The sequence below is a fragment of the Loxodonta africana genome, chromosome 2 (assembly GCF_030014295.1).
Source record: "Loxodonta africana isolate mLoxAfr1 chromosome 2, mLoxAfr1.hap2, whole genome shotgun sequence".
Classification (NCBI taxonomy): domain Eukaryota; kingdom Metazoa; phylum Chordata; class Mammalia; order Proboscidea; family Elephantidae; genus Loxodonta; species Loxodonta africana.
The window spans coordinates 64555296-64568344 of NC_087343.1; positions in this window are offsets into that span (position 1 = coordinate 64555296).

Below are 13049 nucleotides of genomic sequence, written 5' to 3' on the forward strand. Positions count from 1 at the left end.
GTTCTACTCTAAAACACACAGTGTCACCACAAGTCGGAACTGACTGGACAGCAACTGCTCTTTATTTTTTTTACCGGTGGTACAGTTAGTAAGTCATAGTACCATAATTTAAGCCCACCTCAGTCTGATTTCAAAACCCATGCTTGCTTATAGCCATGTTTATAATCACAACATTGTATCTTAAGGTATGGAATGCATCTGTAATTCATTTAACCAAGGTATTTAATAAATGTAAGTACCTTCTCCCCCTTGCAGAATGAGCTTAAACTGTCAAGTCGATTCTAACTCATAGCAACCCTATAGGACAGAGTAGAACTGCCCCATAGGGTTTCCAAGGCTGAAATCTTTATGCAAGTAGACTGACACACTTTCTCCCACAGAGCAGCTAGTGGGTTTGAACCTCCAACTTTTTGGTTAGCAGCCAAGCACTTCACCACTGTGCCACTAGGGATCCTTAAGATGAGCTTACAAATACATAATTTTCATGCTTTCATCAGACTGTATTTCTATTATCTGGTGTAGTCTTATTTTATTACATCACTGATTCAAAAACCATCAAGAATTTTACAGCATAATATACTGTAATATTACCTCATCTGGCAGAAATAGTTCAAACATCAGGTTTATTTTCTTTTAAATCCAACTTTCTTCCAGTCTTGAAGGAAAAGCACTCTTTGCACCCATAATGTTCTGTGTTTTATATTGGCCTCGAAGGTGCTAATACATAATGGGTGTCTTAGGCTGGGTTCTCCAGAGAGAGATTTATATCAAGGAAGTGGCTCCTGCAGGCCCCTAGAAGCTGTACATCCCAAGTCCATGACACAGGAAAGAGGAATCTCCTGATGCAGGAAGCTGTGGGGGCTTGCGAACCCAAGATTGACAGTCTGGAAAGCAGTGCCACTGCAGGCTGTAAAGATCAACAAATCTCAAGATCGGCAGGCAAGACCACCGGAAAGCCACCAGCCCAAGTCCCAGGAGCCGGAGGCCAGATGAACGGGAGCAAGCTGCAGGACCCGGAACAACCAAAAGCACCGAGAGGCAAGCAAGAAGAAGCAGGCCCAGGAGGGCGGAGAGATGAAGGCTGAGGGGGCAGTGAGCCACCACAGGCCCCACCCTCACCAGTACCGCTCAGCAGATAACAGCATGGGGATGAGCACGTATCAAATTTCAACAGGGAAGTGATCACAACATTATACAACTGCCAAAACATGGAGAATCATGGCCCAGCCAAGCTGACACACAATCATGACCATCACAATAGGTTTCCAGAGTCTTTGATTTTCTGAAGATGGTAGTGACTGCATGAGAAAGGGGAGGGAGGGAAGAAGGGAAGGAAAGAAGGAAAGATGGAATAAAGGGAGGGAAGGAGGGAGAGAGGGAGGGAGGGAGGGAGGGAGGGAGGAACGAAGGAAGGAAGGAAGGAAGGAAGGAAGGAAGGAAGGAAGGAAGGAAGGAAGGAAGGAAGGAAGGAAGGAAGGAAATAAAGAAGGAAGACTACATAGAATCAGGCACACAGTGGTGCAAATTTGGTAAAAAGGACCCAATGTTCTTTTTATACTTTCTACCAAGCCTACTCATTTCTCCCACCTGCATAAAGCCAGACTCAAATGTGGACAAAAGTAATACCTGTTCTTGTAAACTTGAAAGCCAAGGAGATAAGAGGATTTGGAAGTCGTTTGTTTTAATTTAAAACAGCTGAGGAACTTCAGTTTGGTGCAAGTATCTTGAGGTCCTATGCTGGATTTTTTTCAGCCCTGTATTAAGTCCCAAAGTAAAAAATGATCCGAATGTAATTATCACTTCAGAAAGCAAAGACACAACCAGCTAGTTATAAGCATCCCCCAGCCCACAGTTCTAGATTTTTCTAGCTGTTCTATTGGATTTAAAGTTCACCTTGTCAACCTTGTTTCACACAGTCCTAGAGAAGAGGGAATTACAATTATAAATTACAACTTACTTAACTGATTGCTATCACTTTTGTTTACCCAAACAAGTTTTTTAACAGTTAAAATTTCTCCTCTTTGGAATTTAAGGGGAAAGGGCCACGTGTTCCACACCACACCCCATGTTATATGTGATAACGTGTTTTAGGATTTACCCTAACACTAATCTCCTCAAAGGAAGACTGCAAGACAAAGCTCCTTTACTTCGAGCTGTCTTTGGCTTTGTACTCCATATCATTTATGTATCATTTACGTCATGTTGTCTATAAATTACTTTTAGATTCTTTAGGTAGTTCTTGCATGTTAATCTGTATCCCTAGCAATGCAAGGATAGAAATAGTAGTCATAAAAACAAAATTAGATTCTTATTGAGTATTTTTATGAGTCAAAATTTATAATATTGAGATACACGTTGCCCATATAAAGATAAAGCTATATATCTATGTATATTTATATACACACACACACAGAAAGACAAGCAACTATAACTTGGTCCTATTATAACAATTCTCTTTGGCTTAGTCCCAAGGGACATAGTCAAGTTAAAGGTTAGTAAAGGGATTGATTGTCTTTGAGGGGAATGAAAAGAGATCATCTGGAACCTATTTCTGTTAGTAAAAATGAGACTGAAGTTCAATGCTCCAGGCAGCTAGAATAACCAATACTAGCTTTTCTAATTTTCTGAATTCTCTGTCATAAGTATTATAAACAATGATAATAGGGAATAACCAAGAAACAAAGTAGGTGCCTCTTACGAGAAACTAGTTGTAATCCAATTACATGAAACCCAGGTGACAAGTAATCCCATGTGACAGCCTGCACTCACCTGTCTGAAAACATAATATCCCCAAACCAAGATGTTCCCACCTGTACAAATCTAATCTGCCTGTGAGTTTCTGGCCCACATGCTTCAAAATTCCTCCTTGGTTCAGATGCAGGAAGAAGGGAATGAAGTTTGGGTCTTGGGATAATTATTTGGTGTTCAAGCAGACCCATATCAGGCCAGCTGGCAATACCAGGTCATGTGGTAGAAGTACCTAAGTGGTGGTACTCATTCTAGCTGGATGAAGCAACTGGACTCAAAGTCCAAACCGCTGAAGTACCACCACATGGCCAAGATGAATGGCATTCACAAATGTGCATATGTTCTCTCTGTCTTCTTTGACACACACCTGTACTACATTTCCTAGGTACTCCCTGCATTTGGTGGGGCTATGTAACCAGTTCTAGCCAATGGAATGTGAGTAGAAATGATGTATACCATGCCCAGTCCTGGTCCGTAAAATCCCCATACTGTCTCTCCTACATTCATTCTTCCCCCATCTGCTGGCTAAATAACGCAAAATGCTGGGCCTCTAGAAGATGTTGAAGCCACTAGTTGAACAGAGTGTGGGTCCCTGAATAACTGCTTGGAGCAGACTGTGCCCTCCACACCCAATCCACCTTGTACTGTGATGTGAGCAAGAAAAAGTTATGTAATGCATTAAGCCATTGAGATTTAGGGGCTGAATTGTCACAGTCTTTATGCTACCTTAACTAATCATACTGCATGACTGCACCTACGATTGGCCAGTATGAATATTAATTAATCACAGTTACAATTTACCTGCAGTAGAAGGTGTCCAGATGCATGTCTGCTGCCAGAACATGAAGTGGCCGTGGTAATAGACACAGCGGTGTTGGACTTCTTGATTTTGAAATCTGATTTACAACAATTTAAAAAATCAGAAAAAGCAGAAGTGCTCAGAGGAAGACTCTCTGAATTCTGGGGAGAATTTTATCCCACGGACTTATCTCATGTAATGTGTAAGATAAGTGCAATTATTTCACAGGTGAGAGAACTAGGGCTTAGCGTACTTTGCCCAAGATCATCCAGCCTACGTCTGTCTGCTTAACTTCAAACCCTGTGCTCTCAACCATTACACTCCCTGAGGGCAAGAACTAGACTTTTTTTTTTTTTTTTAGTTCCCCTAAACACAGTTTGAAGCCCAGAGTAATAAATGCCAGCAGTATGAGTTAATACAGTCTCCAAATTAGGTAGCACATTCTATTCTCAGTGGAAAAATAAACTATATTTGCAAGACCTTTTCACGTCATTCAGTTACTGTCTCTCATACTATTTTATAGGAAGATCCAGAGTCAAAGGAAGTTTGCGACAGAAATTTCAACATGCAGGGGGTGGAGGAGGACTTTAGGATGCAAAGAATTTCTTTTTTCTTTTAAAGCAGTTGCCAAGAAGAAAAAATCATTTTAATGGGATCTTTTCAGCAGTTTACTCCTTGAGTATACTACAATACAACTTAATGACAAAAATACACATGGCATTAAGGTAGTAACAGATATAGGGAAAGACAATGAGAAATTTCCTTGTCTACGATCTTTAAGTAGGTCAGGTTGAAGGTGAATACTGGAAAAAAAAAATATATTCTAAGCTAATGTTAAAGATCGACTTTTTCATATTTCAAAGCAATGAATTCACAATTCATTTTTTAACACACTGCAAAGAGAGGAGAACCTGCAAAATCAAACAGACTCTTAAATTACCTAGAGGACAACTTTACATCCCAGGAAGTAGGAAGCTCTAACAGAGTCACTGTTTCCACAAAAAAGGATTCAGAATGTCCTATGAATAGTTAACCTTATACCAGACACCCTTGGCTTCTCAAATTCAGAAGAGCAAGTAAATTAAAGAAAACAACAAAAATAAAAAAAAACATGCTAGATGGCTCAAAGGACATGAGTCCATAAAGAATTAATAAAGTTAGACTGTACATTTAAAAGACACAATCAAGCTCAGAATAAGGAAAGACTAGCATATGCTCTTCCCATATTTTCAAAACACAAAAAAAGGAAAATTCTTTGAAGATCATTGACCAAAATGGAAACAAAGTTGCACTTTAAAAATGGAAATTAATAGCTGGTATGTACCCTACATCGTTAGGGAAATGAAGCCCAGCAACAATGACAACAATACCCCCAATCTGTATATACCAGTGCTGTTTATCTTCTTTGTTTAATCAAGAAACATGCAAGTTAGTCAGGATGAGATTATTAACTGATCGATTCACAATAAAGCATAAGAATAAAAGCAGAAGTCATTTTTTTAGGTTTAACATGGGGGAAAGGAACACTGGAGACACATAAAAAATGTCAACATCGCTTTCAGACAGTGCTGGTGGGGATACACATGCTGTGGAAGGCAATTTGGCAATACTTAACAAAATAACAAATGCACATTTCTTTTGAGGTAGCAATTGTACTTTTATAAATTTATTCTACAGATCTACTCTGTCGCTTGGGGTCACTATGAGTCAGAATCACCTTCACAGCACCCAGTAACAACAACACACTGGCATGTACCAAATAGTGTGTCCAAGGAGGTTCAAGGAAGCATTGTTTATAATAGTCAAAAAGTACAAGCATAAATGGGGGTCAGATGACATGATTTATGACGAATTTATACAACTGAATATCATGGAGGCCTAAAGGAGACTGGGGAAACTCCTTACGTATTAATACGTATAGACTCTAAAATATATAATTAAGTGGAGAAAAATAAGGAATAGAAAAGTATATATATATATATATGTATTTGTTTTTTATTTTATTTTTTACTACCATTTATGTAAGCATCAAAAGAAGATGGAAAGAATACACAAAGTCACTGTACCAAGAAAAATTGGGCAACATTCAACCATTTCAGGAGGTAACATATGATCATCAGAACAAATGGTACTCAAGGAAGAAGTCCAGGCTGCACTGAAGGCATTGGTCAAAAACAAGGCTCCAGGAATTGGTGGAACACCAATTGAGAAGTTTCAACAAAGAGATGCAATGCTGAAAGTGTTCACTTGCCTATGCCAAGAAATTTGGAAAAGAGATACATGGTGAACCAACTTACAGAGATCCATATCTGTACCCATTCCAAAGAAAGGGTATCCAACAGAATGGGGAGATTATTGAGCAATATCATTATACCATATGCAAGCAAAATTTTGCTGAAGATAATTCAAAAATGGTTACAAGAGTACATCTACAGGGAACTGCCAGAAATTCAAGCCGATTCAGAAGAGGACATAGTAAGAAGGATATCATTGCTGATGTCAGACGGATCTTGGCTGAAAGCAGAGAATACCAGAAGGATGTTTACCTGTGTTTCATTGACTATGCAAAGGCATTCGACTGTGTGGATCATAACAAATTATGGATAACATGCGAAGAATGAAATTGCAGAATACTTAATTGTGCTCACACAGAACCTGTATATAAACCAACAGGTAGTTGTTCAAACAGAAACAAAGCAATACTGCGTGGTTTAACATCAGGAAAGGTGTGTGTCAGAGTTGTATCCTGTCACTATACTTACTCAGTCTGTAAACTGAATGAATAATCTGAGTAGCTGGACTACATGAAGAAGAATGTGGCATTAGGATTGGAGGAAGACTTGTTAACAACCTGTGATGTGCAGTTGACACAACCTTGCTTACTGAAAGTGAAGGGGACTTGAAGCACTTACTGATGAAGATCAAAGCCTTCAGTATGGATTGCACCTTAACACACAGAAAACAAAAATCCTCACATCTGGACCCATAAGCAACATTGTGACAAATGGAGAAAATATTGAAGTTGCCAAGGATTTCATTTTACTTGGGCCCACAATCAACATCCATGGAAGCAGCAGTCAAAAAATCAAATGACACACTCCACTGGGCTAATCAGCTACAAACAATCTCGTTAAAGTGTTAGAAAGCAAAGATGTCATCTTGAAGGTTAAGGTGTGCCTGACCCAAGCCATAGTATTTTTGATCACCTCATATGCATGGGAAAGCTGGATAATAAATAAAGAAGACTAAAGAAAAATTGATGCATTTGAATTATGGTGTTGGGAAAGAATATTGAACATACCATAGACTGCCAGAAGAACGATCTCGGAAGAAATCCAACTAGAACACTCCTTAGAAGTGAGAATGATGAGGCTTGTCTCACGTACTTTGGACACGTTATCACAAAGGACCAGTCCCTGGAATAACTATAATTTTGTTGTGTTTCTCATACAACAATTATCATACACTCCTATGCACATTTGTAAGGTCTTTAAGGGCAGGCGGCATGATTTAATAACATCTGTATTTGTGTTTCTTAAAGCACCAGGATAGTAGCCTCTCATTGTTTGCGTGAATGAATTCATTGAGTGAATCCCACTAGACACCAGATATCAGGTTTATTTTCCCCATTTATCTCTTCTGATTTTTATTCCTCTGTTGCTTCTTTCTTGCCCTCTTTGGGTTAACTGAATATTTTCAGTGTTTCATTTCATTTTCATTATGCCCCTTTTATTTATTGTTAGCCCTAAAGTCATCAATAAAGCTAAGTAAGTAAATAAACAGCTGAATAAACAAGCAAATAAATAAAAAGGGCATAAATTTTATGGCTATTCTAGCTATCAGATTTCAGGGGAAGAAGAGAGCTCTTTGGTTGGGATGAACAGGAACACTTCATTCAAGAGATGGTATTTAAAATCAACTTTAAAGATGAATGGAATTTATTCAGTAGAAGAGAGGAAAGGCTTTCTGTGGATTAACGAAAAATTGGCATGTGAATTTGTAAACAGCTGTGAGATTTGACACTACAAGAAATTCTTTACATAAAAATTTTCACTGACTTTCCTACGTGATGAGGATTGAAAGTTTTCTAAATGATTGGAAACCAAAGGATAATGACATTAAGAGCAAATCTCACTGAACTGGGGTTGAGAAACTAGATGTTTCTCTTTTGTTTCAATCTTTATGTGTCTTAAAAGGCAGAGGTAATAGCATGAATTGGGTAGATAATGCTAACTTTGGAGGTAAAGATAAAAAAGACTTAATGGATTTAAATGGGTACAGAAAGAGGTAAACTACACTAAATTTTTAATTAGGTGAGTGTCTTAGTCATCTAGTGCTGCTATAACAGAAATACCACAAATGGATGGCTTTAACAAAGAGAATTTATTCTCTCACAATCTAGTAAGCTAGAAGTCCAAATTCAGGGTGCCAGCTCCAGAGGAAGGCTTTCTCTCACTACAGGCTCTGGGGGAAAGTCCTTGTCATCAATCTTCCTCTGGTCAAGGAGCTTCTCAGGTGCAGGGACCCAGGTCCAAAGGACAAACTCTGCTCCTGGCACTGCTTTCTAGGTGGTATGACGTCCCCAACTCTCTGCTTGCTTCCATTTCCTTTTATCTCTTGTAAGGTAAAGGTGATGCAGGCCATACCCCAGGGAAACTCCCTTTACATTGAATCAGGGATGTGATCTGAGTAAGGGTGTTACATTCCACACTAATCCTCTTTAACATAATCTAATCTTGCCTTATTAACCACAGGCAGAGATTAGTATTGACAACACATAGGAAAATTACATCAATCACAAAATGGAGGACAACCACACAATACTGGGAGTCATGACCTAACTAAGTTGACACATATTTTGGGGGAACACAATTCAACCCATGACAATGAGATACAACTTTACTTTTTAAAAGAATATGTAATTTAGATACTTTTCGAGCAGAAAATTTCCAGGGAAAAGGAAACAGGTGTCAAGGTGCGCATGTGGAGAACAGTGTTCAACAACTAGGTAAAATTATTACATCCATTGTGATTACTGCTGTTAATAACTATATCTGTCGAGCAGTTACCAAGTACCAGGCACCTTGCTAGACACCTGACATAACTCATTTATCCTCACGATAATCCCATAATGTTGGCATTATAATTATCTCTATCATATAGATGGAAAAGACGAAGTTCATAGAAATCCTAACAGTTTCAAGTGGTAGAGCCTGAATCCATTCCTAGGTCTCCCCGACTCCAACCATCTCTTGCTCCTGCCTCCAGGTCTCATTGCAGCAACAATGATCCTACACTTTCAATGGGAAAAACCAAGGCTCGGAGGGAAGGGCTTTCCTCTCTCTCCCCAGCTGTCAGAGGTACGTCTGTACATCAAATGAAGAGTGCTAGCATGCTGCAGAGAAAGTGCTGAAAGGGATGCAGTTAAATGTATCTCACTTACCAATGATTAATGGTTGGAGAAAATAATAGCTTACAAATATGAACAGAGTAAGCATGGCAAAGAGAATGAATAACACCACCTGTCAGTCAGTTTGTTGTACTGTGGTGGTTTGCATGTTGCTGTAATGCTGGCAGTTATGCCACTGGTATTTCAAATACCAGCTGGGTCACCTACGGTGAAGAGGTTTCGTCAGAGCTGATAGACTAAGAAGAAAGGCTTTGCAGTCTACTCTGAAAATTAGCCAGTGCAAACCTTATGGATCACAACAGAACGTTGTCCAATATAGTGTGGGATGATGAGCCCCCTAGGTTGGAAGGCACTATGCAACAGCCACAACAATGGACTCTACCATACCAACTATCATGAAGATGGTGCTGGACTGGGCAATGTTTCCTTCTGTTATACATAGATTGCCATGAGTTGGAGGTGACTCAATGGCAACTAACAACAACAACATGGGCTGAGAAACTGGAAAGAGAATCGTGAAACATGTCTGTTATTAGATTATAAACTTCTATACCAGAATCGTTTTCTAAGATATACAAAAGAAATTCCTTCAGCCATGGAATAAACTGAACTTGGAAAACTGGCTAAGAATATCCAATACAGATAGTTTCAAATTGTAAAGATTATTGGAACAGTGGCCATCTAAGATGCATCAATTGGTCTCAACCCACCTGGATCAAAGGAGAACAAAGAACACCAAGGACACAAGGTAATTACAAGCCCAGGAGACAGAAAGGGCCACATAAATCAGAGACTACTTCAGCCTGAGACCAGAAGAACTAGATGGTGCCCGGTTACAACCAATGACTGCCCTGATAGGGAACACAACAAAGAACCCCTGAGAGAGCAGGAGAGCAGTGGGATGCAGACCCCAAATTCTCATAAAAAGACCAGACTTAATAGTCTGACTGAGACTAGAAGGACCCCAGTGGTCATGGCCCCCAGACCTTCTGTTGGCCCAGGACAGGAACCATTCCCCAAGCCAACTCTTCAGACAGGGATTGGCCTGGACAGTGGATTGGAGAGGGATGCTGGTGAGGAGTGAGCTTCTTGGATCAGGTGGCCACTTGAGACTACGTTGGCATCTCCTGCCTGGAGGGGAGATGAGAGGGTAGATGGGGCTAGAAGCTGGCGAAATGGACATGAAAAGAGAGAGTAGAGGGAGAGAGCGGGCTGTGTCATTAGGGGGAGAGAAATTGGGAGTATGTAGAAAGGTGTATATAAGTTTTTGTGTTAGAGACTGACTTGATCGGTAACTTTTGCTTAAAGCACAATAAAAGTTTAAAAAAAAGATTATTGGAATAATGTGTTATATTTTTCAACTAAATCTCTCTATCCTAAATTTCTTTGACATAAGAAGCATTTTAAATTAAACAACCATTAGAACATAAATTTAAATAGCTTAAATCTTCCTTTTTCTAAAATACCTGTTTGGTAGATACAACTAACATGTTTAGATTTCAAGAGAATCTTCGTTAAGATGTTTTAGAAAGTTCACAGCATTTCAGTTGTTATTATTACTCCTAAGGAAACATTAAGATTTACATTTAAAAATTTTATGATATTTTATATTTTTACTCCTTTAGCCAAGAATTAGAATGTCTCCTAAACTCTCCTTGCTTAGAAGTCTTTGATGCCATGTTACTTTTAAGATTTTGTTTTAGAAACTGAAGTTCAATATACTATTTCAAATTTGGGAGTGCCTCCTCCCATTTCATTTCAACTTGAATAAAGGACCATTTAGGACAAGTTGATTGCTTTTCCATAGCAGAACTTCTTAAGCTTCCATTTGTAAAAAAGAACAAAAAGATAGATCTTTAATTTTTCACAGACTCTAAGTATTAATTTGTAAGATTCAGGACTCTATATCTAAAAAAACTTCCAAGGCTGCTAAGGAAATGGAACCCAGTAGGCATAACTGTTAAGTAACGACAGTTCAGACTATGAAACTCTGAAAAGGCCTGGCAGGGTAGCTCTTTAATGGAGTTTTTTTGTGTTTCTTTTTTGCAGGCAAATCCATCTGAATCTACCACACTGTTGGATATTGATAATTTGTGAATTAAAGTTTTCTGGTTTTTCTAAATCCCTTCCAGAAATAGAGTGCTGATTCTAACCAGATATAAAAAAATTTCTTGAGAATGACAACAATGATCCATTGATCCTTAATAGTACCGATTTATTATGGAATAGGAAATATGCATGCATTATTTGCTCTGAAATGACCAACAGTATTTTACCATTTGGAATAATTTAATAGCCAAGAAGCAAAGTCAAAAATCAGTTAGGTTGTGTTGCAAGTCTCCAATATTAATCCTCAATAAAGATTTTAGATTATTTCCTTGAGCTTTCTGTTAAATATCTTCAAGAAGTGAACAGAGCTTTCTCCTATAGAAAGTACTATACTTTGAATACTAAGGCACTCCACTTCTGTTTAAAAACTAAAAATAATAAGCCAAAACAACTCATGATGTGTTTCAAGTAGCTCTCAAAGTAGATTAAGATCATGATAAAAAAATTCATTTAATCTAGCTCCAGCTTCAAGAGGAAACCAGAAAATAGCCACCCATCCCAAGCCCTTCAGAAATGGAGCCTGATTGCCCACTGCCTTAGCTACTTGCAGGTGGCAGCCATGTTTAGAAGCTATATGAGTCTTCCTGGGCCACCAGGATGCCATTTAGCTAACTGAAGCATACTGAATGCTACCCACAGAACTCACGCTGTTTCTAAAACTACTAAATTAGGTTCAACAAGATAATGAACTAGAAGATGGAAAAATCCAGGTGAGTTTTTGCAAGTGTAGATATTTGACATTTTTCTCCTAGGAATCTTTGCTAATTTTCACTATTTCTCAAATGAACAAGAAACAGGAAGAAGAATATCATGATCACTGTGTAGACAGAGAATAGGGTATTATATAGTGAAAAAATCATGGGTTTAATAGAAACAAGGGTCACGCATTCATGTTCTGATTTGACTGCTCTCTAAATATGTGACCCTAACGCAATCACTTATCTACACCTTATTCCTCATCTTCAATAGAATACCTCCTTTATCTGGTTGTAGAAGCTGAACACATGTGAACCCATCTTAAACTGTTGCTTGGCTCTTTAAAGGTGCTCAGTGCACACTGATTGGATATAAGCCTTGGAATCAGACAAATGTAGGTCCAACTCCCAATTCTAACATTTATTAACTCTTACTTCACCAGTCTCTCTAAGCATCAGTTTCATTAACTGTAAGATGTGACTAAATTACCTACTTCTCAGTCTTAAGGGATTAACACATTGTGTTGGTGAGGTGCTGGGACAAGAAGTCACTCACAGACTGCTCCTTTGGAAGGGTAGATTGGTGCTATGCCTATAGCAAGCAATTTGGTAATAGCTTTCATTTAATTTTACTTCTAAGACTTTGTCTTTCAAATATACTTGCATATATATGTGCTCTACTGGAAATGGCAAAAGATTAAAACAACCTAATTGTCCACCAGAATGGACTGGCCATATAAATGTTACAATATATATGCGACAGAATACCATGCAGCCTTTAAATAGGGTTCATGGAGAAAGCATATTTAAGCTTGATCTTAAAGAATGGGTAGAAGTTTGAAAGACTCAGCAGTGATAGAAGGAAAGGTATTCAAAGTAGAGGAAGCAGCAGGAGCCAAGACACAGCAGTTGGAAAAGACATGGCATGTTTGGAAATGGCTAGTAAAGAGAAAGCTGGATGTGAGACAAATATGAAAGTTTTCCACTAGTGGGCTAATAGTAATAGCAAGGACAGAATGCTTACTATGTGTCGGAGTAATCAGGTAGTTGCTATTATTACCCCCATTTTTCACTGAAGCAACTTAGATGAGTTGAGTAATTTTCCCAAGATCACAAACTAGGAAGAGGTAAGGACAGGATCCAAATCTTGGCAGTCTAGCCTCTGAGTACATGTTAATCATGGAGAAAATTGACCTTCCCTGCACAGATATCAGGAAGCAGTAAAGAGTTTTGATCAAGAATGTGGCATATTTGGGTCTCTGATGATTAGGTCTGGTTTCAACACAAA